This window comes from Agelaius phoeniceus, chromosome 18, assembly GCF_051311805.1.
Source record: "Agelaius phoeniceus isolate bAgePho1 chromosome 18, bAgePho1.hap1, whole genome shotgun sequence".
Lineage (NCBI taxonomy): Eukaryota > Metazoa > Chordata > Aves > Passeriformes > Icteridae > Agelaius > Agelaius phoeniceus.
Window position 1 is genome coordinate 22,989 of NC_135282.1, and position 15,615 is coordinate 38,603.

A 15,615-nucleotide genomic window follows, 5' to 3' on the forward strand; every position below is an offset into this window, starting at 1 on the left:
TGCCCGGGTGGGTCCGGCTGCTCCCTAGTCCGTGCTGGATGCTCCGACCGTAGTTCCTGGAGGGACCCTTGGGATGCCCCCGTTAGCCCCTCTGGACTAGCAGCTCCCTGTGCGGGTGTGCCTGGGTAACCCTCTGAAAGCAGCTGGTCACACGGGGGGCTGCTAGACCTTGGAGTGGGGTTGAGGTGAAGAAAGGTCCTGTGAGGAGTTCCTTCCCCTGCACAGCCCTTCGTCTGCCCCTTAAACCATGGGCTGCCAGACTTTCCTTTCTAAGGAAATTAACCGTCTTTCCTCTCTGTGTGCCCGTGGCCGAAACTGCGATTCGGCCTCCAAAACTGCAGAGAACGATTTCTCACGGACTGCGGCTGCCAAAGCCGAGAACTCTTGCCGCCCTTGGAGGGCCACGTGCCTCCTGCGAACGGACGTCGACGCGCAGCGGGGCTGAGTTTGGCTTTACGGGGAAGAGGGCCGGTGCAGGATTTCTCCAGGGGCAAAGCTGCCCCCGCCGAGAACTCGGGCTGCCCTGGCAGTGCCGAGCACCTCCTGCAAACTGGCATCAGGAAACGTGGGGGGTGAGTTTTTCTGTGCAGAAGTTCTCCCAGACCATAGCTGAGAGCATCTAACCCTAACCACAACAACTTAGCTGGGTCTAAAACTTACAACCTTCGGACTGGCAGCGTGGGACCCGACCTGCTGTGCCACCGCTGGCCCCTTGCTCAAGCATTCCACTGCAGTCCTAAAACTCTGCCTTTTCAGAGGGTGTTTCCTGTGACCCTGACCGTAATCTTCCAAATATGCTAAAGACTCATAAAATGGCTTTGAAAAGGCCCCAACAATACCCTAAGTAGTCCCAGAAAAATCCCTTCCAAAATCCCCTAAATACCTTTAAAAGTCCTGGAAAAAAAAACTCAAAAAGACATGCTCAGTCTCCAAACTCTACCTCTTGCTGTCTAGCCCACAGATGTCATCCCTACCTTTTTGCAGTGGGTCTGTTGTCCTCTGAGGGTTCTGTCATTGTGCTGCTGTGTGAGGGTTGCTGTCTGGTCTCGCTGTTAGGGTTGCTGTGTTGTGCTGCTGTTGGGGGAAAAGGCTGTTTTTAGGGGGGCTGCTTAGGCTGAGTTTAGGGCTGGGGTGAGGGGTGGTACAGCTGTACCGTGCACCCCTGATCTCCACTGGACTGTCCAGCCCTCAAGCCCTCTCCCTTTACCCCTCAACCGGTCCCTCTGCCCCCCAGCCCTCAGCTCCTGTGTGTCACCCTTGACCCCTCTCCTTTGCTCCTCAGCCCCCAGCTTCTCTGTGTCACCCTACAGCTGCCCCTGCCACCCTCAGCATCTCTGTGTGTCACCCGCTGTCCCCTCTCCCTGTTCCTCCCTCAGCTCCCAGCCTCTGTCACCCTCAAGCCCCCACAGTGCCCCTCGAGCTGCCCCTCAGCCTCCATGTGTTGTGCCATGAAAAACCCTAAAAAAACCTAAAAATTCCCTGAAAACCTCCTAATCTTCAAAATGTCCTAAAAACCCCATAAAAACCTAAAAACAGCCTCAGAATGCTGTTAGAATACACTGGAAATATCCTACTTTTAAAAAAACCCTAAAAATCCCCAAAGAACCTTTAGAAATCCCTAAATATACCCTAAATAGTCCAAAAAGAGCACAAAAAATACCCCAAAATCCTTAAAATGCCCTGATAAGACCCTAAAAAAACCTAAAAATTTCCTCAAAAACCCTAAAAATACCCTAGCCCTAAAAAGTCCTCCACATACCCTCAATAGTCCTAAAAAGCCCCCAAGAACACCCAAATCCCCCCCAAACAATTCTTAAAAGTACTAAGAAAGCCCTTAAAATACCCTAACAAAATCTTTTAAAAGCCCTGAAAAAGCCCTAAAAGTATCCTAAATATTACCAGAAAATTCCTGGAAAACTCCTCCAAAAAAGTCCTAAAATATCCTTTTAAAGCCATGAGAAAAACCCAAAAAAAAACCGCTAAAAAACTGCTCAGCACCCAACTCCTACCTGTCACTCTCTAGACCACAAACATCATTGCTACCTTTTTATTAGGGTTGCTGCCTGCAGCTGCTGGGAGAGTTCTGGGGCTTTCCCAGCATTGGGGTTACTGCCTTGTGCTGCTGTTGGGGAAAACTGGGGTCCTAGGGGTGCTCTTTAGGATGACCTTGGGGTTGGGTTGAGGGCTGCTGCACCTGTACCCTAACCCTACCTGGTACCCTGTGTCTTTTGTACCCCTAACCCTCGGTGTGAGCTCTCCGTCTGTCAAGCCTCCCCCTCCTTGCCCCTCAGCCCGCAATGTCTGCGTGCCACCCCGAGAACTCTGGCGTTGTCCCTTGGCCCCCTGGCCTCCACCGTGCACTCTCCACCTGGTTAGGGGTGGTGTGAGGGGTGGTTCACCTGTCACCTTCAAGCAGCCCCCACTTTGCCCCTCAAGGCATCTGTTTCCCCTCACCCTCTTCTTGTCACCCTCAAGTTCCCTGCTCTCAGCCTCTCAGCATCTCTGTGCCACCCTGGAGCCCCCCAGTTGCTTCTAGCACCCCCTTCTGCCTCTCAGCTCCCCCCATCCTCTGTGTCACCCTCCAGCCCCCTCCCCTCAGCCCGCAGCCCCCTGTGACACCCTGCAGCCCACAGACGTTGTCCCTGCCTGTCTCGCTTGGGTGTTGTCCTGCTGCGAGAGCCGCGCCGTCCTCCGAGGGTTCGGGCTCCTGCGTGCTGCTGGAGGGGACTCACGGGTGGACGGTGGGTGAAGTAACGGATGGAGCGGGAAGTGTGGTGGGACGGGTTAAGGGCGGGCTGGAAAATAGAGTAGGGTTAGGGGTGGAGAAGGGGACGCAGCAGCAGGGGGCTGAGGTGAGGAGGTAAGTGTTAGAGGAAGCGTAACTCCATAATTCCAAGACCGAATCTGCAGCCAACGAGAACTCTGAGTGATCTGGGAGCGGTGAATGTCTTTGGCAAACTGATGTAAGGAAACTGGGGTGATGAGTTTTGTTTCCCTTGGAAAAGGGATGGCATTTGTGTCCGTGGGCCTGCACCCTGCCCAGGACCTTTGATCTCGAGTGGGCTGCCACCTCCTAAAATTCCAAACATCGCAGGTGAGACAGGGGGTTGGAAATTTTACTCAGGGTAGAAACCAACTTTGGATTTAGCTGAAGTCTGCTGGTGAAACTTGTGTAGTCTGTTATTTGGTGTGCTTGCAAAAAGGCCTGCAGAGAGAACAAAGAAGTTCGAGGCTACTGCTGGAAAAAGAGAATCTGGATTACAACTGAGTGCACGGCCTCGTCCCTGTGTGAGTAAAAGTTTGAGGTTTTGCTGGCAGTGTCACCGAGTGCTGAGGGGTTCCCTGGTCGATAGGGCAACTCGGGAGGGTTTGCTTCGGGCTTTGCTTGTGAAAGGTGTGAGAAAAGCAAGCAGCTCTGAAGCAGATGAGCCCCCTCTTGCCTGTTGAAGTGTTGGATAAAGCAAAGATAAACCTCAACGTCCCTTCCCACCCAAACCATTCCGTGATTCTTTGCCCTGGAGGCAAGGGTGCACCTGTCACCCCATTTCTCTTCACAGAGCAAAGCAAGGCACAATTCTTCCCAAGAATATTTCTGGGATTCACATTCTCTGAACCTCAGAGGAAGGAAAAACAATTCTTATCTCATTTGCTGCGCCTGTCTTTGTGCCGAAGTAGAATGCAATGTGGAGATTGTTCACCCAAAGTGATGGTGTTTTGTTTCCTTGGCCTGTCAGGGCCAAGTGTGTGTGGGTGTCGGGTCTGTTGGGTGACAGTAACGAGTAGTGTGTGGTGTGTGCGGGGTTGAGTACTTGGCAGATTCAGTTTAATAATGTAATGTAATATAGTATAATAAAGTAATTAGCCTTCTGATAAGGCAGAATGCAGATTGGAAATATTTGCACATATGATATTAAAGGACACGTGAACCACCTTTCTGTGAGACAAAGACACAAGACTTGGCCCATCCCTAACTTAGGACACAGCTAAAAAATAATATATAATTTTTTAATCTATTTTTGAAGAACTCTCTAAAACTAATGGCAGATGATATAGCTATTTTATCTGGCAAGCTTCCGTGCAAAATTTCCTGCTGATGCTGGCTCAGACGGATGGAGATTTGGGAGGAGGGGGAAGAACAAAGTGCCACAGGGTTTTATTGGATAAGCCTTGAAAGGTTTCTGCAAGCTTCTATTGTAAGGTTGATGAACCTTGTGTTTGTTAACTTCAGTTTTGCTCAGTGTTTTAACCCTGCTTTATCTCCTGTGGTCCAGATGACACATTTACACATCGTTAGAAAATTCAGTGGGATGCTCTTCAAACAACACGTGACTTTGCAGCAGTGAGGGCAGAAACTTGATGGTTTTACCTCAATCTATAGTTTTTCAATATTGCTATAGAAAGTGCTTTTCTGTGAAATGGCTACTTTGGTTAGATCATGCAAATTGAGTGCTGGCTACTTCCATAAGTTGAAGAGTAAGAATAACTCAGGAATGTTTCATCATTTGTCTCTGCACTGGTCAGAAATGGTAATTTGAACTCCAATCTGTAGAAATTTAGCAAAAGAAGTTGGACACTCGGAGGATAAAAATAGAAAAAAATGCTTTGGAAGGATTTTTCCTTGCTAGTGAGTGAGTTTCTACCTGTAGGAGCATCGGGGGGTAGCACGGTCGGGACGGAGAGAGACGAGAGATCTCTGAAGCCAGGTCGTGAAATTTGGGGTTTATTGCAAAGGGCCTGGGTGCAGGGGCCTGCTGGGAGCTGCCAGCCACAGCTCAGAGCAGGCCTGAGAGAAGAGAGGGGTTGAGAGGATGAGAGGGTAAGAGCATAAAAAGTTAAGAGAGCAAAAGCATAAGAGAGTAAAAAGGCGTAAGCGAGTAAAAGGTCAAGAGAGTGAAGTTCCCATTACAATACAATAAATCATCTTCTGTGTTGAATATTCTACTTCTCACTAACCAATCTAGTACAATACACAAATCCTATAGCATTTCCATACGGCCTATAAGAATCACTACATTACCATACCGTGTTAAATTTTAAACCCTAAAAACTCCTCTTTGGGCCCCTTCTGCCAAGCTGGCAGGGTCTGCTCGGCCCCTTGGAGCTGTCTGCAGGCAGAGGGTGTTGTTTCATCAAAGGGGATTACCTTCAGCTGGCCACACCATTCTTTTCCTGTTGTTCAGTAACTGAGGGATCTCAAAGCTCGCTTTCATTTCAATCTTGCTTATAGAAATGTTACCTCATCCATTCCCGTTTGTTCGCGACTCGTTCGCGGCTGCCCCAGCCCCTCTGCCGGCTCCGGCACAGTCCGTCCGTCCCGGTCCGTCTGTCCCGGTCCCGGCCGCCTGGCCCGCGGCCGCTCCGCTGGCCGTGCCGGCGCAAGGGGCGGGGGGTCCCTCCTGCCGTGTGCACCGTGGGTACCGCGCTGATCGCACCGAGGGGGGGTCCCGTCTGTCCCATCCCCGGCTGCCCTGGCTCTGCTCGGCTCCCGCCGCTGCAGCCGGGGTCAGTCGCCGGCTTGGTCTCTGCCGGATCAGCCGCCGTGAGCCACGTGGGGCCGATCCACGCTGCAGCTCGGTCTGCACCGGAACAGCCCCTGGGCGATCCCGGCTGCAGACCCCGCCTTTGGAGGACCGAGACCCTGAGCTGTGCCGATCCCCTCGGGCGATTCCCCCTGCAAACCCCGCCTTTGGAGGACCGAGACCCTGAGCTGTGCCGATCCCCTCGGGCGATTCCCCCTGCAGACCCCGCCTTTGGAGCACCCGGACCCTGAGCTGTGCCGAGTTCCCCCGTCCCGCCCTGAGCTCCGTTCCCTTGGTAACCACAGCTCCGGCTGCTCAGCGGAACTCTCTAAAGGAATCACTTTATCGAAACACTAAAAGTTCAGGTAAAAGAAAGCCCTCTCCTGATTCTTCCTAAAAATACGGTAGAAAAGCTATAGAAGATAAAAATCCAAAAAGAATGGGATAAAGGGATTGGTCTATTTCCATTAAAAGAGGTTCCCATAGGAGGGGGCGGACCAGGGTTTGTAAATGCTCCTTTGACTTCGTCTGAGGTCTGAAATTTTAAGAAATAAATAAAAGGGATATTTGGATGATTCCATAGGCATAGCTGAACAGTTAGACCAATTTTTAGGTCCAAACATTTATATTTGAGAAGAGATGAGGTCTGTAATGAAAATAATATTTTTCTCAGGAAGAAAGGCAATTAATCAGAGCAGCTGAAATAAAAGCTTAGGAAAAAAGATAATCTGTGGGGACCCCCAGAGAAGACAAAATGCCAACTGTACCTCCTGAGTGGGGTAAAAATAATGAGGGGAGTAAACACGAGAATAATTATCGTAATTACATAATCAAAGGAATAAATGAGACAGCATATCAAAGGCGAAATGCAGGGGAAAAAAAAGTTTTTAAGGGACAGCTTTTAGAGGGGAAAGAAGAAACTTCAGCTAGATAGATAAACCAACTTAAGAGAAATAGGAAAATGGTCCTAAGTGGAAGATATGAAAATCTTTAAAGAGATGGGCACAGAGGAGGAATAGGGAGGTCATAAGCTCTAATTTTTTGGGGGGGACAAATACCATCTGGAGCCTGTGATAACTTTAAAAGTGGGTCCCCAAGAAGAAGAATTGGAATTTGTAATAGACACAGGGGCAGAGAGAACCTGCCTGTTAAATATTCCAAAAAGTTATAGTGTGAGCAAACATATAGTGAAAGTAACAGGGGCAAAAAGAGAAAGTTTTACATTTCTGCTCATTAAAGATGTAGTAATTGAGGGAAGAAACTAGAATTTGGATGGGAGATGTCTTATTGGTCCCAGGGGCAGGTAGCAATTTATTGGGAAGAGTCTTACAAGTGCAATTAAGAATAGGAGTTATATCAGAAAATGGGAAAATGACAGCTAGAGTTTTAAAATTAGGTGAAGAGGATGAAGAAAAAAAATCAACAAAGAAGTTTGGGCTGGAGAAGGAAATAGGGGAGGATTAAATATTGACCCCATAAGGGTTACAATTGAGAGGGAAGATTGTCCCGTACGTGTACGTCAGTATCCTGTATCTTTAGAAGGACGGGAAGATTTGAAGCCGGTAATAGAAGGACTAATAAAGGATGGGGCATTAGAACCTTGTATGTTTCCTCATAATATCCCTTTTCCCCCAGTAAAGTCTGATGGGAGTTATAGACTAGTATAAGATTAAAGGGAGGTTAATAAAAGAACTCAGACTCACTACCCAGTGGTAAAATATCTTAGACACTTAATAAATAAAAGTAGCTAGAAAACCAACCATGAGAAAATTGCAAAGAATTTTATTCATTCTCCCTCCCTCTTCAAAGAGAGAGATCAGAAAATTACCTAGATTATTGAAATATTATAGATTGAGGGGTATGCACAAGTAGCAAAATTCATGTATGAAAAAAATTGACAGAAGGAGATGATGTAAAACAGACCAAAGAAGATATTGTTAAATTAAAAGAGTTAAGTTAAAACTAGCCTAAGTACCAGCTTTAAGCTTACCTTTGTTAGAAAAATCCTTTATCATTTATACATAAATACAGAAAATGGAGTAGCTCATAAAATTTTAATTCAAGAGTAAGGAAGAGTAAAAAAATATCTAGTAGCTTATATATCAAAGATGTTAGACTCAGTAAGCCACAGCTAGCCAGTAGGTATTTAACAGCTACTGCAATCCTAGTAAAAGAAAGTTGTAAGCTTACTTTTGGAAGTAATTTAGTTAGGTTCACTTCATACCGTCTGAGGTGTTTTGAATTAAAAAAAAAAAACAAAAAAACAAAAACACCAAAAAAACAGGTAAGAAGAGAAGAAAGAGAGAAGTTGAAGTAGGGAGGTGGTTAGCAAACTCTGAGATGTTAGAATGTGAAGTGATGACATCTTGGTGCTAGAAGAGAGCAGAAGTGTGAATGCGGGTTTTTTGCATGAAAGGCAGGGAAGTGTCTTAACACATGGTTGTTAGGAGGTTATTCAATGCTGAACTGAGGTCCAGAAAGGGTTTAGCAAAACGGGCTCTCCTTGAAGGGAAAAGAGGATAAGTTGACTAGAGAAAGGAAAAGAATGTCAGGAGCACCTGGGGAAGCCAGGTTTGGGGTTGTCAAGGTTGGGACGTGTCTGACCGCTCCCTACGAGCGGCGGGGTCTCGGAGGCTGCGGCAGGCACCGATCCATGGAGGTGACCCGGCGGCGGTGCTGGCAGCAGAGGACACACGGGTTTGCTGGGCAGGAGCGGGCTGGCTCCGTGGCGGAACTGCCGGGGGGGGCTCCCAGACTGCCGGGGTCCCGAGTCGAGGATGGCAGCGTCGGCCCTGGTAAGTGGGCCGAGAGAGAGAAGGAAAGAAAAAGAGAGAGAAGAAGAGAGAGAGAGTGCAAAAGGGACCCAAGGCTGCCCCCAGGGTCCCCATGCCCATGGCTGCTGTCCCCTGCTCCGGCCCTGCAGTGAAGTGGCAGCACGGAATTGACAGCAAGGCCGTGAAAAGAGCGGGAGGGGGGCTAGCACTAAAAGATAAAATCAAAGCAGAGATTGCTGACTCTCCAAACCTCACAAAGTGGTTTGTTTTTCTTAAGTAAGAAGGTTTTTGGTCTTTTCTTTTGTGTGTTTTGTTTGCTGTTAAAAAAAAGTTTTTTGTTTTTTGGTTTTTTTTCCTGAAGAATAGGTTTGTAAGGCTAAAACAATTAAATGCTGCCCGAAAAGTAAAAAGCAATAGATGTGATACATCTAGTGTTAAAATTGGTCTAGCTTTTCTTATTTAACTAACTGTAACTCACAAAAAGAAGAATTTGCCTCTGCAGCTATTAGCACAGCTGGATAAAAGAAGAGGCTGCTGTGGAAAAAGCTTTTAGCTAAACCCAGAAAGTTTGGAAGAAAACTGAATGGTAAAAGTTAATGCAGTATTATCTTACTTTTATTACTATGCTATTAAGTCCTATCCAGGTACTACCAAAGCAACAATCAGAATCACGGAAAAAGGGTGAATTCATGCCAGCAGAATCAATGGACTATCACATTTAAACCGGGTGATACCAAACTGACTTTCCAATGGGGACTGAGTGGTAATAGTTTGGAAAAAGGCAAATGATCCAAGAAATGTACAAAGAATAACACTGAATTCAGAAGTAAGACAATGCTTATACCACTGGTTTCAAGCACTGCCTGAATAAAACATCTCCTCAGCGGAGGAATACTCCAGATAGAAGGATCAAGATTGTTTTTGTGTTCTGACCTTAGCCTGAGATTTGTACAGGGGAGAAGGGGAATTACCATTTCCATCAGTAAACTTTATTTGATTCATTCCAATACTGGACATGCTAGCTGGGTTATAAGTAAATGCTTGAATTGTGAGAATAATTAGTATTGTAGTTCACAACATTTATGCTCTTATTGCAAAAAGTGTTCAAGTAATAACTTAGCTTTGTGGATGGGAATTATTAGTGCCTGGTGAATGAGAGATACCTGAAGAACGGTAAGAGACCACAGTTAAAGGGTGTCCAAACCAATTTGCCTGGAAATTAGTTAAGAGAAAGTGACAAGGAAATAGAGGGCAAGACCAGATTGACCTCTGTATTTCGCCACCGAGAAGATCAAATACACCTGCTGTGGGTTGCAACCTCACAGGGCTGGGAGGTGGGAGTATAAGGCATACTGGACCTCTGTTATTCCTGCTTCTGGCACTCATTTGTTCTCTTTTCCCTTTCGGGATACCAGCAAGATCGTGTCACAAATGCTACAGAAAGCATCACGTGGAAAGAAACCAAAGTTCCTCTTTAATTACACACACCTATGTCAACAGCCACTGTTATAACCCATCCAAATTAAGAACCTGTAGGCAAAACGGAATCAATTATTGGATTACAAGAAACTTAGGAAAATGTGGTAATAGATTTGGAATTGAATGTCTAAAAGGAGAGAGATGGATTTGTTTTAAATTTAATCTTGAAGATATGGTTCAAGATTTGGTAAAAAAAACAAATAATAAACAAAAAAGTAAAACCAGCACAGCAATTGGATGGACTCTGTATTGACCCCAAATTATCTATTGAGTCGTATTACAAGACTCCAAGCAGTTATTGAAATGATAGCAAATGGAGCCGCCCAGGCTTAGAGTTATTATCAAGTCAGCGAAGCCAAACAAAACCTGTAGTGTATCAGAATAGGTTGGCTTTAGACTATTTAGTGGCCAAAGAAGGGGGTGTTTGTGGAAAGTTTAATATATCAGATTGTTGAAAATTGATGAGCACAGAAAAGTCATTCTAGAAAAAGCAAAAGAAATCAAAGAAGAAAAAAAAATATATATGCATATAATAACCGAGGTACCAGTCCAAAAATTAGAAATCAATGTTAAAACCTAGCTGGTAGGGTAATGTATTAGAAGAAATTAGGATCTTTCATTTTATGTGTTACAACTGTTTTTATATTTCTTCCTTGTGTAATCCCCTGTTTTATTTTGCCAGCATAGTCCAGAAGATGCAAGTAGATAAGAAATATTGCTCAAGCCAAATGATTTACAAAGAATAAGAGTGGGGATTGTGAAAAATGCATGTATTTTATGATTGGCTTTTCGGAAATAATAAAATGAATATTTTATGTGTTGTGTTAGAAAGTAATGCTGTATTAATTCTCTTAAGTAGTGTGTTAAATATAGTTATAGGTTACAAAAACTGTTAAAATAGAAACGATGCTATGTAAGATACTTTTTTTAAAGAAAGGACTTGCAGTGAGATAGCGGCCACAGGACACCTGAATCTTTCAGAGAAAAAGAATTTATTGCCCTCTTATCAGAAGAAACAAACTTCTTCCCGCCTCCAAGGCACTGTTAGGATTAGAAGGAAGAAGCTGATGATGAGCAGACAGAATCCTGTGTTTGAATGGAATTTATGCATCATGTATGAAGTGTATGACTATGCAACAGGCTATTGCTTTTAAGGGTTAATCCTTTGTTAATGGGGGTCCTTTTTCGGGCCCGTGCTGCCCGGAAAAAGGTACCCCGATGTCCATAACTCTTTGTTTTTGTTATCTCATATTGTCCTAATTCAAATTGTCCAAATTATTATTACTCTAATTGTATTACTATTTTTATAACCATTTTATTACTGTTAAACTTTCAAAAATTTCAAAAACAAGTGACTGGCGTTTTTCAAACCAGTCTGTTAGTTGAAATTATCAAAAGATTGTTATGAGTTTTCTAACTTTGGCATTAATGCTGGTGCTAGTGTCTCATTTTGGGTCGAGAAATCTGTCCCAAACACTGGGGGGACTCTGGAGCTATTTGGGAACAGTTATTTATCAAAATTCTTTTGCGTTGGGATCAAAGGGTTGGCATTTGCAGGGGCAAAATAATTCTCTGTCTGTCCTATATTTATTAGAGCAGCTGTCATATTCCAACCTCCTCCTCCTCCTCCTCCTCGTCACACGGTTTGTGTGCATGGATGTGGCTGTGCAGACGAATCGTGACACAAAGTAGTCCCACTGGGTGCTAGGAGTGTGGAAGGCGAAAACGCGGAGGCACATCAGGTATTAGTTGTGCACGGTTACGCGCTGCGCTGCGGAGGGATCTCTTGGTGCCCGGCAGAAGGAGAGATGCGGAAGGATACATGCAAGGCGCTGCAGTTTTCCCCTGCTGTGGTGCCGTGTATAGACGCAGTGGTGGCAGAAGTGGCGTGACAGGGCACAGGGATGCCGGCTGTGGCTGGACAGCGGGACACAGCGGCTTAGAACTGGGACCGGGCTGTACCGAAGCTGCGGCGAACGCAGTGGGGGGTGGTGGCGGGGCTGTGGAGATAGAACTGTGCATGCGTGCGGCTGATCCTGGAAGCAGCGCTGTGGTTTGATGAGTCGGCGTGGAGTGATATCACTGGTGCTGGGGTTGTAGCAACTGCGCATGCGTGGGTTCCGTCACTACCGCAGCGCGGGCAGTCATCATGGGGTGTGGGAGGCGGCGGAGCTGCGGGAACGGGAACGGGGCTGCGGCTGTGGCCGTGGAAGGGAATGCTGGGACGCCCATGGTTGCAGGAGGCGGCGGAGCCACGCCATCCAGCAGCTCTGAAGCGGGAGGGTGCGGTGGGGAAGGCGCGGCTTGGCCCGCCATGCAGCGGCGGCGGCAGGAGAGGGGAAGCGACCATGGGCGGCGCTGACGGGAGGCTGGGCTGGAGCGCCGCGGCGCTGGCACGGGGTGCCTTGGGTGGCTGGGGTGCCCCGGTAAGACAGTCATTAAAACACCCTAAAAATTATTTTAAAAGCCCTGAAAAAGCCCTAAAGGTATCCTAAACATTTCCAGAGAATTCCTAAAAAACTCCTGCAAAAAAAACCCCTAAATATCTAATTCCTAAAAAAACTAAAAAATTAACTAAATTAATTTTTAATTAACTTAGTTAATTTTTTTAAATTTACTTAATTAACTAACTTTTAAAAATTAACTTAATTAACTAACTTAATTAACTAAAAAACTAAAACTTCTAAAAACTTCCAAAAAAACTCCTGCAAAAATATCCATAAAAATCCCTGAAAAGTCACCTGAAAGACCCTGAAAAACTGTTTACCCCCTACCTGTAACACTGTGGCCTCCAAACATCATCTCTACCTATTAATCGGGGTAACTGCAAGACCCTCAAACACCACCACAATCACCAGCTTGAGTTGGTCTGGACAGCACCAAATAAAATAAAATTAAAAGCTTTATAAATAGAAAAATTTAAAAAAAAAAAAAAAAAGCTTTAAAATTAGAAAAATCAAAACTAAAAATAAATAAAAAATAAAATTAAAAAATAAAAAATGCTTTAAAAATAAAAAAATTAAAACTAAAAATTAAAAAAAAAGCTTTACAACTTGAAAGATCAAAAATAAAAATTAAATAAAAAATAAAAATTAAAACAAATGCTTTAAAAATAAAAAAATCAAAACTAAAAATGAAATAAAAAATAAAATTAAAAAAATAAAATAAATAGTTTAAAAATAAAAAATTAAAACTAAAAGTGAAATAAAAAACAAAATTAAAAAATAATATAAATGCTTTAAAAATAAAAAATTAAAAATAAAAATTAAATAAAAAATAAAATTAAAAATAAAATAAAAAGCTTTAAAAATATAAAAATCAAAAATAAAAATTAAATAAAAAGTAAAAAATAAAACACGTGTTTTAAAAATAGAAAAAATAAATAAAAAATAAATAAAAAATAAAATTAAAAAAAGAAATGCTTTAAAAATAGTAAAACTAAAATTAAAAATTAAATAAAAAATAAAATTAAAAAAATAAATAAAAAGCTTTAAAATAGAAAAATTAAAAATAAAAATAACAGATAAAAATAAAAAGCTTTAAATGCAGAAAAAATTAAAAATAAAAATTAAATAAAAAATAAATTAAAAAATAAAATTAATTAAAAATTAATTAAAAATAAAACAAAGTCCGTAAAATGCTGTAAAGTACCGTAAAAGTTCCATAAAAGGTAGTGTCGTAAAGCGCGACTATCGTAAAAGGTGCAATTTACGACAGTCGTGCTTTACGGCACCTTTCACGACAGTCGCGCTTTACGGCACCTTTTACGACAGTCGCGCTTTACGGCACCTTTTACGACAGTCGCGCTTTACGGCACCTTTTGCGACAGTCGCGCTTTACGGCAGTTTTACGACAGTCGCGCTTTACGGCACCTTTTACGACAGTCGCGCTTTACGACAGTTTTACGACAGTCGCGCTTTACGGCACCTTTTACGACAGTCGCGCTTTACGGCACCTTTTGCGACAGTCGCGCTTTACGGCACCTTTTGCGACAGTCGCGCTTTACGGCAGTTTTACGACAGTCGCGCTTTACGGCACCTTTTACGACAGTCGCACTTTACGGCAGTTTTACGACAGTCGCGCTTTACGGCACCTTTTACGACAGTCGCGCTTTACGGCACCTTTTACGACAGTCGCGCTTTACGGCACCTTTTTGCGACAGTCGCGCTTTACGGCACCTTTTACGACAGTCGCGCTTTACGGCACCTTTTGCGACAGCCGCGCTTTACGGCAGTTTTACGACAGTCGCGCTTTACGGCACCTTTTGCGACAGTCGCGCTTTACGGCAGTTTTACGACAGTCGCGCTTTACGGCACCTTTTACGACAGTCGCGCTTTACGGCACCTTTTACGACAGTCGCGCTTTACGGCAGTTTGCAGCACTTTACGGTTTTTTTTTTTCATTTATTTGTAATTAATTTTATTTTTCTAATTTTATTTTTAATATAATTTTTATTTTTAATTTTTCCATTTTTAAAGCATTTATTTTTTTAATTTTATTTTTTATTTAATTTTAATTTTTAATTTTTCGATTTTTTAATTTTATTTTTTATTTAATTTTAAACTTTTTTTTTCCATTTTTTAATTTTATTTTTTATATAATTTTAATTTTTAGTTTTTCCATTTTTAAAGCTTTTTATTTTATTTTTCTAATTTTCTTTTTATTTAATTCTTATTTTTAATTTTTCTATTTTTAAAGCTTTTATTTTTAATTTGATTTTTATTTAATCTTTATTTTTAATTCTTCTAATTCAAATGCTTTTATTTTTCTAATTTTATTTTTATTTAATCTTTATTTTTAATTTTTCTATTTTTAAAGCTTTTATTTTTTTATTTTATTTTTTATTTAATTTTTATTTTTCATTTGTCATCTTTTTATTTTATTTATTTTTTTTTTTTTATTTAATTTTTTTTTAATTTTTCTATTTTTAAAGCTTTTTATTTTTCTATTTTTATTTTTATTTAATTTTTATTGTAATTTTGCCATTCTAAAAGCTTTTATTTTATTTTTTAATTTCATTTTATTTAATTTTTTTTTTAATTTTTCTATTTTTAAAGCTTTTATTTTTTTAATTTTATTTTTTATTTAATTTTTATTTTTATTTTTTTCTATTTTTAAAGCTTTTATTTTTCTAGTTTTATTTTTTATTTAATTTTTATTTTTAATTTTTTTAATTTTATAAAAGTTTTTTATATTTTTTTTAATTTTATTTTTTATTTAATTCTTAATTTTTCTATTTTTAAAGCTTTTATTTTATTTTTCTAATTTTATTTATTTAATTTTTATTTTTATTTTTTTCTATTTTTAAAGCTTTTATTTTTCTAGTTTTATTTTTTATTTAATTTTTATTTTTAATTTTTTTAATTTTATAAAAGTTTTCTATATTTTTTTTAATTTTATTTTTTATTTAATTCTTAATTTTTCTATTTTTAAAGCTTTTATTTTATTTTTCTAATTTTATTTATTTAATTTTTAGTTTTAATTTCTCTATTTTTATAGCATTTTTTTATTTTTCTAATTTTATTTTTTATTTAATTTTTAGTTTTAATTTTTTTTATTTTATAAAAGTTTTTTTATATTTTTTAAATTTTATTTTTTATTTAATTCTTAATTTTTCTATTTTTAAAGCTTTTATTTTATTTTTCTAATTTTATCTTTCATTTAATTTTTAGTTTTAATTTTTCTATTTTTAAAGCATTTATGTTTCTTATTTTATTTTTTTTAATTTTTCTATTTTTAAAGCTTTTTATTTTATTTTTCTAATTTTATTTTTTATTTAATTTTTATTTTTAGTTTTTTATTTTATAAAAGTTTTTTTTATTTTTTTTAATTTTAATTTTTTT